We start from the raw sequence: 14366 nt of genomic DNA on the forward strand, positions 1-14366 counted from the left end.
TCCTTAGCGATCAGCCCCACCCCTCATCGCTCCCCCCAGCCGTAGGCAACTACTAATCTAGTCTCTGTCCCTCTGCCTATTTTGGATATTTCCGTAGACTCACACAATCTGCAGTCTTTGTGACAGGCCTGTTTCAGTTAGCATGAGGTTTTCAAAGTTCATCCCTGCCCTAGCAGGTGTCAGCAGGCGTCACGCCATAGAAGGTGTCATCCCTTCTTCCTGCACGGTGATACTCTGCTGTATGACTGTACCAACATGTCATGTATCCATCGGCTCATGGACATTTGGGTGGTTTCCGCTTTTTGGCTATTGTGAATAATGCTGCTATGAACATCCGTGCACGGGCTGTTGTGTGAACATATGGTTCCATCACTCTTGGTTATACATCTAGGAGTGGAATCTCTGGGTCATATGGTAACTCTATGTTTAACCATTTGAGGTACTGTCAGTATGTTTTCCAAAGTGGCTACACCGTTTTATAGTCCCAGAGGCAATGTATGAGGGTTCTAATTTCTCCACAGCCTTGCCAAACTTTGTCATTATCTGGGGTTTTTTTTTTTTTTTTCCATTATGGGTGTATAGCAGGATCTCATTGTGGGGCACCTGTGTTTTTAGCCAAATATATTGTTCTGGGATTTAAAAAATTCATTTCTAGAGCTTGGACTTTCCCCCATGTGATTACATGTAGATCTTTATGCTTGTTAAATGCTGCGTATGCCAAGCACAGCTGGAGGCCGGTCCAGCAGATCCTTCTGATGGCTAGCTAGGTTTTGTTTCCAACTTTTTACCAGTACAAACAACAAAGCAATGAACATTCTTGTTGTGCCTCCTAGTGCACAGAGCACACATAGTCTTAGAAGTGGAATTGCTGGGGGGCACCTGGGTGGCTTAGTCGGTTGAGTGTCTGCCTTCGGCTCAGGTCATGATCCCAGGGTCTTGCACCCTGGGATCGAGCCCCATGTTGGGCTCCCCGCTCAGCAGAGAGTCTGCTTCTTCCTCTGCCCCTCCCCCTGCTCATGCTCTCTCTCTCTCAAATAAATAAATAAAATCTTTAAAAAAAAAAAAAGTGGAATTTCCAGATTAAGGAGTATGCACATTTTAAAAATTCTTGAAGATCTTATGAATTACCCTCTGCAAAAGCTCCACCAATTTATACTCCAGTATTCATTTCACTACCGCATGCCAGGCCTGGATATTAACCTTTTCATTGGTGCCAAAAGCCTTTTCCTCCCATTTGCATTTCCTTCATCCAGGATCGGGTTGACTGGGAGCCACATCCCAGCACATGACTGTCCTCCTTTTTGGTGCTAGGGGGCTGCCCTTTTCGTCTCTGTGTCCTCCAGAGCTGAGAGCAGCAGCTGCTGATAAATGTGAGTGAGGCACTGTGATTTTTGCAGTCTTACATGACTAAAGTGTGTGTGTGTGTGTGTGTGTGTGTGTGTGTGTGTGTGTTTTAAAGATTTTATTTATTTGAGAGAGAGAATGAGAGAGAGAGAGAGAGAGAGCACATGAGAGGGGGGAGGGTCAGAAGGAGAAGCAGACTCCCTGCTGAGCAGGGAGCCCGATGCGGGACTCGATCTCAGGACTCTAGGATCATGACCTGAGCCAAAGGCAGTCGCTTAACCGAGCCACCCAGGCGCCCCGTGTGTGTGTGTGTGTGTGTGTTTTAAGATTGTATTTATTTACTTGAGAGAGACAGAGATAGCGACAGAGAGCGAGAGAGAACATGAGCAGGGAGGAGAGGGAGAAGCAGGCTCCCCGCTGAGCAGGGAGCCCGACGCGGGGCTCGATCCCAGGACCCTGGCATCATGACCTGAGCTGAAGGCAGCCGCTTAACCGACTGAGCCACCCAGGCATCTCTAAAGTGTGTTCTGAGACCCTACAAAATTCTATAGTGTCTCAGTTCTCCAAGATTTCATTGTGAATGTTAAAGCTTCTGTCTGAGCTGTGTTGTCTTCTAAGCCTTAAAGAAATCAAAAGTCTTCAGCTGGTCTAGGGAGAAATTCTTTAGTAACCAGCAGAATGACTTGAACACCTGGTCAGATTGGAACACTGGCATGTGTTTCAAAACAGGTCCTAGGATCCTGGGAAGCAGGTTCTTCGGCTGGAAACTTTCTGATACCATCATCCAAATGGAACAACAACAACAAAACAAAAAGCAAAAAAAAAACCCAAAAAACCCTGGGGCACCTGGGTGGCTCAGTCGGTTAAGCTTAAGTGTCTGTCTTAGGCTCAGGTCATGATCCTGGGGCTGGGATCAAGTCCCACATCAGGCTCCCTGCTCAGCGGGGAGTCTGCTTCTCCCTCTGCCCCTCCCCCTGTTCAGCACGCGCGCATGCCCGTGCACGCGCGCTCTCTCCCTCTCTCAAATAAATAAATAAAATAAAATCTTTAAAAAAAACAAACAAACAATCCCTAGGGGTCAGCTAAAGCCATCCCATTGCACAGACCGGGAGACGGAGGCTCCAGCTAGGGAGGTGACTTGCTCCAGGTCACGCGGCTAACTAGGAGTGGAACTGTGAGTGTAGCTCAGGTTCTGATTCGAGGTCAGTGGTCTTTCTTGAAAACACATGGACTCCGAGGATTCCCCTCCAAATCCTGTCCCAAGCTCCTCTACACCTAACTGGACACCATGGCTTCTCCCAGAAGGCAGCATAGAGTCAGAGTTAGGGCCTGGTTGTCAAACCAGATAGTCCTGGATTCAAATCCCGACTCAGCCCCCAAGGTCTATTTACTCTACCCTTTGACCCTTGGGCTCTTCTCTGACAGTTAATATTACCTACCTCCCAGGATTATAGTCCTATTTCATGTGGCCTACCTCACAGGGTTATGTCAGATTTCAGTGAGGCAAGCACATTGCCCGGCATACAGCAAGCACTCAGTAAACCATGCCTGCCATTTTTTTCCCTCCAGTTCTCTGCCTTTTGGATGAATCAGGCAGGCTGGGTGCGGGGTGGAGGTGTGGTAAAGATTAATTTATCACAGGCAGGGGATTCCCGGTTCAGACTCCATGCAGTTGGCTGGATCACATGTCTCCCGCACACTATTGTTTCACTTGGCTTGGCTTGAGTTGTCACCTCCTGAGTCACTGCTTTAATAAACTGCCGCTCACAGCAGAGGGACTGTCCACATCCTCATTTATCGCTGCTACGGAAATTAGAAGGAGCTGAGAACAAGAGTTCCTTTGAGCTTGGAGGTTCTTTCAATCTCGGCTATCATTAGAATCACTTGGGGGAACATTTTAAAAACCCCAAGGACTGGACCCCATCCCCTCCCTTATCCTGATTACATTGCTTGGGATGGGGTCCAGGCAGCTTAAAACTCCCTAGGTGATTCTAATCGAAGTGAGGTGCAAGATCCACTGGTCTGCATGAGTGGTCTTCAAACTTCACCATGCCTCCAAATCCCCTGGAGGGCTGGGTGCTGTCCATCTCATAGGTCTGGGGTGGGGCCTGTGAATCTGGGTCTCTAACAGATTTCCATGTGATGTCGATGCTGCCAATCTTGGAGTGGGGGGGGGGGAAGCACACTTTGATAACAGCTGATCTAGATGAACCTGAGTGGGCTTCTGGAGGTCCTTTCCTTCCCAGCATTCTTTCCCACTCTAGCAACAGCTAGAGTCTTTAGTGAACTACCCTACCCCTCTTCGCCTCTTAGGCCATAGGTGTGAGTGGTATTCACTTTGCCTCTCAACATTAGGAGCAGGAACATGACCAAATCTAGCCAATCAGCAGAATCTATACCCTGGCTCCAGTGAGTGAGTGGTTCAGCGATGGGCATGTCATTTAATAGAGTCAGCCCTGTGACTTTTGCTGGAATGCTTGGGAAGAGGCACTAAGCGGGCAAGCTGTAAGCCTGGGGCTGCTGCATCTCACCTTTGCAGAGGAAGAGTCTGTCTGATGGTGAAGCAGGCCACGGAGAACAGAAGAGACCAGTAGAGGGGCACCTGGGTGGTTCAGTTGGTAGAGTGTCTGCCTTTGGCTCTGTTCATGATCTCAGGGTCCTGGGATCGAGCCCCATGTTTGGCTCCACGCTCGGTGGGTTCTGCGTCAGATTCTCTTTCCCTCCCCCTCTATCCCTCACCCTCTCTTTCTGCCCTTCCCCCTGCTCCCACACGAGTCTCTCTCAAATAAATTTAAAAAATCTTAAAAAAAAAAAGAAGAGATCAATAGAGTCCAGGTGCCATGACACCCTCGTACCCCCTGAATCCAGCCAAGCCCAACTCTAGACCTAAGTGTTTCAGCTACAGGAACCAATCAATTCTTTTTCACTTAAGCTAGTTGGAGGTGGGGGGTTTGCCACATGCAGCTCAAGAAGTGCCAAAACATGGGACATCTAAAGAGCCTTCTTACCCAGAGTGGGATTCCAGCGTTCTTTCCTGGGTGCTGCTTCCATCAGGCAATGACCTTCAAAAACGCTCCAGAACTGAACAGCAGAGTTCGTCATTTAGTTCCCATCTTCTGCTTGTTGATGTGGGGTGACCTGGGGGCCAAGACGGGCGAGGACTGGTCCTGAGTCATGCTTACAACAAGCCAACGGGATATCAGCCCTTGGCTCTGTCAATAAATCCACTCATACCAGTGGGATGATAACAGCCAGCAGTGCCAAGATGCTGACCGAGTCCCCTGCTCAAGGGCACCCACACCAGGACAGGGTTCGCTCCTTCAGCACCAGAAAGGGCTTCTTTGCCCTTTGCTCAGGGTCTCAGTTTCTCTGCAATCGAACAAACACACGCATGAGTGTTGTTGTCATGATAAAAACCATAAATGGAGTGTATGGACATAGGAAACGATTTTTCAGGAGACAAAGATGAGCTGAAAGCAGAAAATGAAGCCTCCGGTAATCACCACCCCACACTACCGGCGACAACATTTGGGGAGCATATTCTTTTCTGTTTGTTTGCTTTTTCTATGAGGATTTCTATGAGGCAAGGTGGGGACCTGTCCTGGGGGACCCAAACTACCCTCTGAGGAAGGAATGGGGGTGAGTCTTGGAAGAGAAAGTCCATCCTTGGGGGTTGTGTCAGACAGGGCTGCTGGAGCAAGCACCAGAATTTAGAGAATAGGAGCTTTTGGGGGGAAGGCCGCTGGAAGCTTATACAACAGATGAAAGACTAGAAGAGCAGGTTTGGGTTAGCGGGAATTAAGGGAACTCGGAGGGCCAAGAAGCAGGAAGTAGGAAAAGCAGCCATTGCCTTTCATCGGGACAGGGGCATGGATGTTTTCGGTGACCCCAGCACTGCCTCGGCCCAAGTAAACTATTCCCTTGCCCTTGTCGGAGCCAAAGTCCAGAGAAAGAGCATTTTAGATGGTATGTTCCGCACTGATTCACCCAGGTGAGTGAATCCCTTTGACTTTAACTGGAGGAGGAAATGGTAGGAGGATGGAGCCAAGAATGCCCCTGCCCAAGACAGCCAGGGAGAGACAACTTCCCTTAAGGAAACCAGCGTGGGAAAGGGTTTCCCAGTCTCCAGGCTCAGCTACAAACCAAGAGCTACCCTCTGGTGAGCCTAGAGAGGGCAAGAGCCTGGAGCTGCTATTTCTAGGCACAGTTTGTAGCTGAGCCTGGAAACTGGCTCCAACCCGGCTACCCTAGAGCACTGTTGGCATACCTGGGAGACTAAATCAGTTGCGTTTGAGTATCTGTGCATAAATAAATAGCTGCAACACTGGATGTCCGGGTCTTTGTGTCCTGGAGCGGCCATAGGTGTGTGAGAGATGTCTTTTCCCTTCCCCAGTCCCCTTGAGAAACACCAGCAGGACCAGCCAAATGGAATGCACCTTGATCAAGAAAGTGGTCTTGTTAGGGAGTAGGGACTGCATCTGGGGCTGGGCCTATAGTTCTGTTGACTGTGTTTCCAGGCTCCTGCCGATGGTAGTAGAGCCCTGACACCCCACCTCAGAAGTAGGGCAAGATTTTTGATTCATGGACTCTGGAAAAGGAGTTGAGGGTGGAGGAGTTCTCCCCAGGTGGGAGACGGTTTGGAGGACTTGAGGGGACTGGGGGAATATAATATAGTGGCAGCATATGATATCCATTTAAATGCGAAATATAATGTGCTGTCACCGAAATGAGTACAATTTCAGGCTGCATTAATAGAAGTAGGTCTTGTGGAAAGAGGGAGGAGAAGTCCTTTGCTCTACTCTGGCCAGCCCATGTCCTATTCCAGGCAATTTAACAGGGATGTAGACACAATCGGTGGCATCCCCAGACCTTCTCATCAGCTGTACTGGGTTTCTCCTCACCCTCATCATCCCTGGCCCCTAGAAGCTGCTGCTAATCCTCAACAGTTCCTTTCTTCCAAGCATTTTCAATTATGCAGAACTCTCCCAACTGTCCCCTGGTGAGAGTGTGCCTGGAGGATGAGTCCTGTATAGGTCAAGAATCCTGCTTTATCAGAAGCTGCAAAAACATCAACCTGTTCCCGAGGGCAAAGCTTAGCCTGTTTGGCAACTCCTGGGATCACCTGGCCTCGGGAGATCCTGCATCCCCCAGTGGTCGCAGAGACTGGGTGGCCGGTCTCAATGTCTTCAAGCCCCGTGCGATGGTGTCTCTGGCCAAATTTCCCAACTTCATCTCCCATTACTCCCCTTGACACACATATGACTCAGCCAAAGGCAAGCACAGTTCAGCTTTTCAAAAACACACGCTGTATTAGCTGTTTTTTTTTTTTTTTTTTTTTTTTTTTTTTTTTTTTTTTATTACAAGGGGCAGAATGCCCATTGAGACCAGGTTGACCAAGAAAGGAAAGGGAGATGTACATGGTTGTCTGGCACCAGGCCCAGTTGGATCCAGCAGCTTAGGGTCTCTTGGTTTCCATCTCTTGGCCTTGTGTTCGTTTCATCCTCAGGCAGCTTTCCCCTAGGAAGTTGCAAAATGGTTGCTGAAAGCTTGCAGCTCAACAACTCTGGTAGAAATAAAATTTCTCTTGCCTCAAGGGTTAGAGCCCAAGGCCCAGGAATTGACTTTCATGGAGCAGACTGGGGTTATTGTCCATCCTAAATCAAGTCCTGTGGCAAGAGGCATTGAATACAGTGATTTGGACAGGCCTGAGTCTCCTGCCCCAGGATGCAGGGGAAGAGGTGTCCTAAGAGCTGGATTTAGCGCAAGGATCAGCATGGCTTACACCACATAGCTTGGGAGTGGGAGGGGGTGGGTCCCTAAGGAACAATGTGCATTCTGTAATTAGAAGCAGGGGAAACGGGGGACGGGCAATAGCACTTGCCCACCAGTACACATGCCCTATCCATCCTCCCAGCAACCCAGCCAACTGGTATCAGTCCAGCAGAAAGCCAGGGAAGTAAAGCCAGGCAGAGCAGCTCTGGGTATTGGAGGGAAAGTCCTGTGTTTCCTCAGGACGTCTTATTGGCTGTGGGGGAGGACAGGAAGAATGGACGGGGAAGCCATGTGGAGGATTTTGAACTTTGAAAATTGTTCCTGTAAGGATCATGCCTAATGAAAAGACAGATGCTTCTGGAGCATTCTGGGCTTAGAATCAGGAAGGGAGACCCAGCGAGCGGGAGAGGAATTGTGTGGCAAACACTGCTCAACACCCTTTGTCTCCTTCTTTCCTTCTGGAAGAGCCCGGTAATGTTCAGGTGTCTGCTCAGCCCAGCTTCAGGGTGACTCGTGATTGGTCCACGCCCATTGTGATGCTCCCACCCCTCCTGCCAACCAATGGACTAGGTATAAACATGTGACGCAATTCTGACCAATGATAGGAGGGGTTTTTGGGGAACCATTTTTTTTCACTGATGAAAGGACCCACAGAAGAGACAGACCATCGACCTGTGCTGGTCATTGTCATGTTTTTTGTTTTTTCTTTTTTGAACATTTTATTTATTTATTTGAGAGAGAGAGAAAGAGCACGGGGGTGGGGGGCGGAGGGGCAGAGGGAGAAGCAGACTCCCGGGTGAACAGGGAGCCCAACCTGGGGCTCGATCCCAGGACCCTGTGAACATGACCTGGGCTGAAGGTGGCGACTTAACCAACTGAGCCACCCAGGCACCCCCGGCATTGTCATGTCTTGAAGTGTAGCAACTATCTTGTAAAAAAGAAGAAAGCCAGCTTGAAGGACAGTCGACACTGAAGAGAACAGAGCAGAAAAATGCAAAGAACCCGAATTCTTGAGTATGACACCGAGTCACCAAATTAACCTGGATCCATCCTACTTTGGGGCATCTTAGAGTGTTGCCTTAGTGGCTCGGTCAGTTAAGCGTCTGCCTTCAGCTCAGGTCATGATCCCAGGACCCTGGGATCGAGCCGCGCATCAGGCTCTCCGCTCAACGGGGAGTTTTCTTCTCCCTCTCCCTCTGCCCCTCCCCCCGCCTGGTGCGCGCGCGCTCTCTCTCTCTCATGCTCTCTCTCTCCAATAACTAAATGAAATCTTAAAAAAAAATGCAGTGTAATAAATTTCCCTTACTGTTTAGGTCAGTCACATTGGAGTCCCCTCCTATTGTAGCCATACACTAAGTGACTCAAATAGGCTTTGCTTATAATGAAGAGAGAGGACATTTTCAACACCAGCTGTTGAGGCTCTAGGCAAGCTGAATAACTATTCTGGGGAAGTGTGGAATCCTGGAGAGAGGATAAGCCTCAGCTGCGTGCCCTTGAACACTTACACTCACCTCTCTCAGCCTCAGTGTTTTCATCTGTAAAATGGGAAGAACGACACATTCATTTGTCACTGAGGTGTGGTGAGGATTGAGACCACATATACCATTCTGACATACAATTACAATGGCTATTTATGGAAGAATCACTTTTACCTGTGCATCACTGGACCAGGATCTCAATGATGTCCAAACAATGACTTATAAGGTGGTGACACTTTATCAGAATTCCTTTACAAGCCTTTTGAAAAATCTGGATTCCTGGAATCCATCCAGGGAGCTCATGATTCAGTAGATCTGAGATGGGGGTCTGTGTAGTAGTCAGGACTCTCCATTGCAAGTAGCAGAAAACCCAACTCAAACTGGCTAAAGCAAAAAAAAAAAAAAAAAAAAAAAAAAAGCAATTTACTGGCTCATGTATATGAATAGCCCAGGGGGATAAACTTCAGACATGGCTGGATCCAGGTGCTCATAACATGCCACTAGGAATGTTTGTCTGTCTCTCTCTGGTCCTTTGTCATCATGGTCTGCCTCTGTGTTGGCTTTATTCTTAGCCAGCAGTTCCAAGCTGACAGCTACAGCCTAGGGCCTCCGAGAAAAGAGAACATCTCTTGCCCTATGGCTCAGCCAAAATCCTGGGGCTGCCAGAGCAGCCATGCTTTGACCTGGGCTGACCACTGTCTGTATTGGCTAGGGAATATGCTCACCCCTGGAGACCCAGGGGAGTCTCCACCCAAACCACACAGGGTTGCATGTGGGGTAGGGATGGCTCTCTAAGGTGACATTGGAGCTCTCCTTGTGGAAAGAGAGAATGGGTGCTGAGTGGGCAAACATGCGACAAGGGTCAGAATCTGTATTTCTGACCAAATCACCCAATCGGTTTGGATTCACGGGCAGGTTTGCTAATGACTGCTGGATAGATTGCTGGTTTTAGGCCTTATTAGAGTCACGGAATCCCTTTCTTCCTCGGAACTCTTAAACAGGAGCCAATAAACAAGGTTGACCCCAAAACGGCCCTGTCCTAGCGGAAGGAGGGGTTTAGAAGCCTCCGGTTATTCCCCAAGCAGCCCCTAAGGCACTCCAGGGGCTCCCCTAAGCGCCCTCATTTCTTTGCTCTCTGAGGTCCCTTTGGCTCTGATTCTCCAGCCCTGCATTTGATGCAATGGGGGGACGGGTTAGGGGAGAGTCTCAAAGAGCTCACCTAATGCAGAGTCCCCACCTCCAGCCCCTGCACCTGTGTTAGAAGCCAATGCCCGAGGAGCAAATCAGGACAGGAGAGGCCAGGGGCTGGCTCAGAAGGTGCGTCAGACATGCCACATCGGATGCTTCTGGCTTTGAAAGCCTCTCCTGGCCCGAGGCCAAACAGCCTCCTGGGCTCTGCAGAGCACTGGGCCCTGGGGCTGCGTGGGCGTGTGGCCCGCCTGCCTGCCGGGGACAGAGGGGCTGCAGACGGTGCCGCACCCATTGCAGCCGACCGAGATACCGCGGGGACACACTGGCTGGGGAGACGTGGTGGAGGATGAAGCCAATTTCACACTTTATTAGTCAGTTCGGGGCCAATTAAGGCCATCCGGAAACGGGGCTGAGGCCTCTTCTCTGCCTCCTCCCTTCGCCAAGAAGAAAGGCCTGGATGGCCTGAAACGCTTCTTGTTGAAGGAGCACAATTTTTTTTTCTACTCAAAACCCCCACAGTATTCAAACCAGGAGTCGAGATCCCTCTTACTTTGCCAGAGAATGCAAAGCAGGAGAGGTGAACAAATACAGTGTGTGTTGGGTGCAGGGGCGGGCGGGGGGGGCGGTGGAGAAGGGGAGAGGAGTTGAGTCATGTCGTTTATTACTTCATTTATTCATCTGGCATCCTTTCAACGATGTGTAGTGGGAGCCTACTATGTGCCAGCAAACTGAGCTTGGCGCTTAGTGTAATCAACCGTAACGTCCTCAGGGAAGCCTCATTCATTCCCGTGCTTTTCACTGAGCACCAACCCTGTACGACCCTTTGCCAGGCTCCAGGGGTGCAGTGCGAATAGGCGGACATGGCCTCTGCCCTTGTGGAGCTGACCCAGTGGGGGAGACCCTCAAGTAAAGAGGCAATTTCAACAGGGAGGGGGAAGGACCCCAGTTAGAGGTACATATGGGAGAAGCACCTGAACCGAGCAAGGAAGGCTTCATGGAGGAAGAACGTGTCCCTGAGACTTGAAGAAGGACTTAGCAGGGTGAAGGGGATGGGGAAGGGTGTATCACCCAGATGAAAGAGCGAGTGCAAAGGAAGCCAGAGAGGGCAACGGATCCAGTTCAGGGAGAGTGCAGAGGTCAGGGAGGGGGAGGGATAAACAGGGGCCACACCATGAAGCCATGGTCGGGAACCTACCCGGGAAGGCCCTTCTAAAGCTCGGCTTCAGGTCTGTGTTTCTGAAAGCTGGCCCCGGCAGCAGCCTTGTGAAGAAGAGAGGGAAGGCAGGAGGAAGTGGAGGTGGGAGCCACAGTCAGAGGCTGTTACAAGATGGCAAGTGAGCACGTGGGGGCCCCCCAGGGGCAGGGTTCAATGGCAGTGGGGCTGGTGAAAAGTGGGTGATTTGGGGAGATGCATACTCTATGGGGATTCTCGCTAGGTCAGAGGGTGAGTTCAGGGAACAGAGACGGGACTGGGAGTCAGATGAAGCTAGGTATAGAACCTGCTCTGTTCTTAACACCTATGTGGCCCTCAGCAAATCCCTGTACTTTTCCTCTCTTCCCTTCACGAGCTTCATTCTCATGGAATCATGTTCCCAAGATGTGGGACCATGGGCCTCAAGTAGGGTTACCAGCTAAAACACAGGGCGTCTAGTTAAATTTGATTTGCATATAAACATGAATAACTTTTTAGTGTAAGAATATCCCATTTGGGACATACTAACACATACTTTGATTTAGGATTGAATAAGACCGATAAAATCCCTACCTTTGAGGAACTTTCTTTTTTTAAGATTTTTTTTTTTTATCCCCTGAAAAGTATGCATTTTTTTTCCAGCAAAATTGCGTTGGGGGTTATGTTATTGAGGAATGAACTGAGATGAATATGTGGAACTTTTATTTAATGGCATACTATACTAGAAATCTGAAGACCTGCAGGAGATTTAAAATTCCAACTCTTGTTATAACTTTTTAAAAGATTGTGAAGTTATAAAAATGCACATGAATCAAGTTTTAATATACTGTATGATGGGTGGGTGAGGCTGTCCATTGTACCATTTCTTTCTTTGAATTCTCAGGCATGGTTTGGCAGTGCAAGAACTCTGTAACATTAACAAATTCAATAAAAAGTAAATATATGGGAAAAAAGATTTTTTTTCTTAATTTTTAAGTAATCTCTACACGGGGCTCGAATTTACAATCTCGAGATCAAGAGCCATGTGCTCTACAGACTGAGACAGCTAGGCATCCCAAGGAACTTACTTTTTAATGGGGGGAATCAGACAACAAACAAACAAATAAACCAGAAAATAAGAGGGAGTGATAGAGTCTGTCATGATGGTAAGATGCGGTGATGCAGGAGTGAGGGATGGGGTCGGGGTGGGGAGCGCTGGAGGCCCCCCAGAAGGAGTGGTCAGCAAAGGTATCACTGAGGAGCTGCCCTTCCTGGCAAGAAGTTAAGCCTGGGGCAGATCTGGGGGAAGAGCGGCCAGAGGAGGGAAGGGCCAGTGCAGAGGCCCTGAGTCAGGAACGAGCTTAGAGTAACCGAGGGATAGAAAGAAGGAAAGCAAGCGCGGCCTTGTGCAGTGACCAAAGGGCAGGGAGGTCCGTGAGCGGTGGGAAGGGGGCAGGGGCCCATCACCCAGGCCTTTTAGGTCAGAGTAAGGAGTTGGGACTTTGTTCAGTTTTAAGCAGGGGCATGCCATTCTCTAATTTACTGTTTTGAAGACTCACTCTGACTGCTCCGTGGAGAGTGGGCCGAGGGCAAAGGACAAGGGTGGCAACGGAGTGGCCATCAAGAGGCTCCTGCAGAGGTCCAGCTCCCGGCGTCACCGGGAGAGCAGGCGGTGGAGACTGGAAGAGGAGCGACTGCAGGAAGGTTGCCTGGCCTCGCTGAGGGGTGGAACGTGAGGGGCTGAGAGGAAGAGGAAGCAGAGGGCATACCCGGTACTGGGCGCGAACAACCGAACGGCCAGGGGTGCCATTTCCCGGGAGCAGAAGGCTGTGGCCTTTGGGGTGGTGGTTGCAGGCTAGGTACTTGTTGCTACTGTACTTCATAAGGAGGCAAAGAAGTATGACAGTCTCTTGGGGAGGAAGTGATATAATTCAAATTCCATATTCAATTTTATGAAAAATAACGTGATACCCACATATGGTGGTACATTAACAAAAAGCACATTATCATTGCATTACGACTGCAGAAAGGAAATGTGCACCAAGAGTTTTTTGGCTGGTGGCTGTGACTCTCCAGGTGGGGGTGGGACCACAGGACTCCCAAGGGGTGTGTCGTTGCTTGGAATCTCTGTCCTGGGAGGTGGCCAGGGGTGTGAAATAAAGGAGAAGACAGATGTTGAGAGCTTTTTCCCAAGTGTGTGTGTGTGTGTGTGTGTGTGTGTGTCACTGTGCTTGTATTTTTATTTTATGCTTGCTGGTCTGTCCCGTAGCTTTTTTGGGGGGTGAGGGGAGGAGTGTGAAAAAGAATGTGAGGTAAAAACATTTAGGAATTTGAAAAAAAAGGGGCAGGCATACTCGCCAGCGCTGGCTTTATCTGTATCGGCAAGGCTATCTGCCACGGCTCCCACCGGCTGCTGGGGAAGCCTCCCCACAGCATGAAGGAATTCAAGATGGCTGACTCCAATCACCAGAGAGTATCTGAGGATGTGGTCCCAATTACCTTCCCTGGGGAACAACCTTTGGCCTCTTAAGGCATCCACTTGTTTTCAGTTTTGAAAGTGCTCACACTATGAGGAGATATTTTTCAGAGTTGGAGGTGGTGAAGGGTCAGGAAGACAGACATTAGAGGAAAGGTGAAGGCACAGGGAGTGTGAGCCCAGAGAAAAGAAAACTTGGGCGCAAGGTCACTGCCTGCCAAGTTTGGGAGGGATCCCATGGAGGGGGTGGCTGGTGTGCTCAGGGATCCATCACTTATTCAGCACTCAAGACAGCGCATCATCAGATACAGTGCCAGATGCTTCCATGTCAACATCCCAACATCCCTTTGAGGTAGGACCATTTCCTTATTTGCCCACAAAGAGGAAAGTGAGGTTTTAGAGGGATGGAGTAACTTGTTCGTGGAGGTCACACAGCTGTTTGAGCCGGGATTTGAACTCGGGCATTTTGCAACAGGAAGCCTGGGCCCCTGACCGCCACCACCTCTTTCTCCTTGGTCCAGTCCACTGTGCTCGCTAGGTCCGATTCTGCCCTCAGATAGGGGGGTTTCAAGCAGCTCTAGTCCAGACCCCAGGGTTCAACATCAAGTCCCAGGTGCTGCAATCTTCGGACCTTGAGCCCAGCTCTTAGTCCTGTCTCCTGCCGGGATCTCTGTATCCTTATCTGGCCTGATCACTGAGTTCCCACAGCCTGGGACTTGAACCTCAACCCAAAGACTAGGCCCCTACTACCCCCATCTCTGACCTGACCTTGATCTCTTTCCTGCCTGGGCGCTAGGAGATCGCGGTCCTCAAGTGCCCCCATGGAGGCTCTCAGCGCCTGCTGCACACCTGAGGCCTCACCCACATCCCCCACGGAGTGTGCCCTCCCACCCTCACAACTCCTTCACCCAATTCAACCCTCTTTCTTGGCCTG

At 49.9% G+C, this 14366-nt stretch overlaps 1 long non-coding RNA gene across 1 annotated transcript; it reads right to left on the reverse strand.

Annotated features, from left to right (window-relative positions):
* Positions 1 to 6697: 6697 nt before the first annotated feature.
* Positions 6698 to 12581, reverse strand: LOC148164401 (uncharacterized). Its single transcript, XR_015768213.1, has 3 exons — positions 12516 to 12581; positions 8769 to 8978; positions 6698 to 6861 (listed from the first exon to the last, which is right to left on the reverse strand). It is a non-coding gene; the product is annotated as an uncharacterized LOC148164401 (long non-coding RNA).
* Between the last annotated feature and the right edge of the window lie 1785 nt (positions 12582 to 14366).

The sequence above is a fragment of the Eumetopias jubatus genome, unplaced genomic scaffold, assembly GCF_037043125.1.
Source record: "Eumetopias jubatus isolate StellerSeaLion01/CBP00866 unplaced genomic scaffold, mEumJub1_p1.0 scaffold_5, whole genome shotgun sequence".
Lineage (NCBI taxonomy): Eukaryota > Metazoa > Chordata > Mammalia > Carnivora > Otariidae > Eumetopias > Eumetopias jubatus.